Source organism: Schistocerca nitens, chromosome 12 (genome assembly GCF_023898315.1).
Source record: "Schistocerca nitens isolate TAMUIC-IGC-003100 chromosome 12, iqSchNite1.1, whole genome shotgun sequence".
Taxonomy (NCBI): domain Eukaryota; kingdom Metazoa; phylum Arthropoda; class Insecta; order Orthoptera; family Acrididae; genus Schistocerca; species Schistocerca nitens.
Genome location: NC_064625.1, coordinates 36,782,164 through 36,783,699, shown reverse-complemented (window position 1 = coordinate 36,783,699; position 1,536 = coordinate 36,782,164).

Sequence of the window (1,536 nt, the reverse complement as noted above, 5' to 3'; positions counted from 1 at the left end):
ATTCAGTGCTACAGAGGATCACCAGATTTGAAAGTGAGTGCATCTATAATGCGTATTCACGAAACCTTGTTACTTCCGTGTGTCATTTCTACGATTGCACAATGGACACATTTGGAGACAGCACTGTACGAGAAGGTGGAAATTATTACTCCCTGGTCCCAGCTATGAGGCAGAACGTGTGCTCTCCGTAACTCCTGAGTGTCTGGATCAAGAAAAGGTATACACAATATAAAAGTATTGGCGTTTAATGACGAATGCACTCTGTTTTCTTAGATGTTTAGGCGTCATTTGACACGTGTTTTGTCAGAAATTGCTCAAAAATACTTAATACGCAAAGCCTCTTCTGTTTCGTCCAAAATAGTAGTTTGCTTAGTAAACTCTATTGTGCTAGATAGCAGAAGCAGACTAACAAGGGAATATATTAAAGAGAGAGTATATCAAAACAAGACATGGTTGTCTCACTGGGAGGTCCGCGATCGTTCATTAAGTAAAATATGGCGTTTCAGTCTTCGATCGCTATTCTTTATTCTCAATAACCGGTTTCGGGCTAGCTGCCCATCTTCAGATCATACACTCCTGGAAATTGAAATAAGAACACCGTGAATTCATTGTCCCAGGAAGGGGAAACTTTATTGACACATTCCTGGGGTCAGATACATCACATGATCACACTGACAGAACCACATGCACATAGACACAGGCAACAGAGCATGCACAATGTCGGCACTAGTACAGTGTATATCCACCTTTCGCAGCAATGCAGGCTGCTATTCTCCCATGGAGACGATCGTAGAGATGCTGGATGTAGTCCTGTGGAACGGCTTGCCATGCCATTTCCACCTGGCGCCTCAGTTGGACCAGCGTTCGTGCTGGACGTGCAGACCGCGTGAGACGACGCTTCATCCAGTCCCAAACATGCTCAATGGGGGACAGATCCGGAGATCTTGCTGGCCAGGGTAGTTGACTTACACCTTCTAGAGCACGTTGGGTGGCACGGGATACATGCGGACGTGCATTGTCCTGTTGGAACAGCAAGTTCCCTTGCCGGTCTAGGAATGGTAGAACGATGGGTTCGATGACGGTTTGGATGTACCGTGCACTATTCAGTGTCCCCTCGACGATCACCAGTGGTGTACGGCCAGTGTAGGAGATCGCTCCCCACACCATGATGCCGGGTGTTGGCCCTGTGTGCCTCGGTCGTATGCAGTCCTGATTGTGGCGCTCACCTGCACGGCGCCAAACACGCATACGACCATCATTGGCACCAAGGCAGAAGCGACTCTCATCGCTGAAGACGACACGTCTCCATTCGTCCCTCCATTCACGCCTGTCGCGACACCACTGGAGGCGGGCTGCACGATGTTGGGGCGTGAGCGGAAGACGGCCTAACGGTGTGCGGGACCGTAGCCCAGCTTCATGGAGACGGTTGCGAATGGTCCTCGCCGATACCCCAGGAGCAACAGTGTCCCTAATTTGCTGGGAAGTGGTGGTGCGGTCCCCTACGGCACTGCGTAGGATCCTACGGTCTTGGCGTGC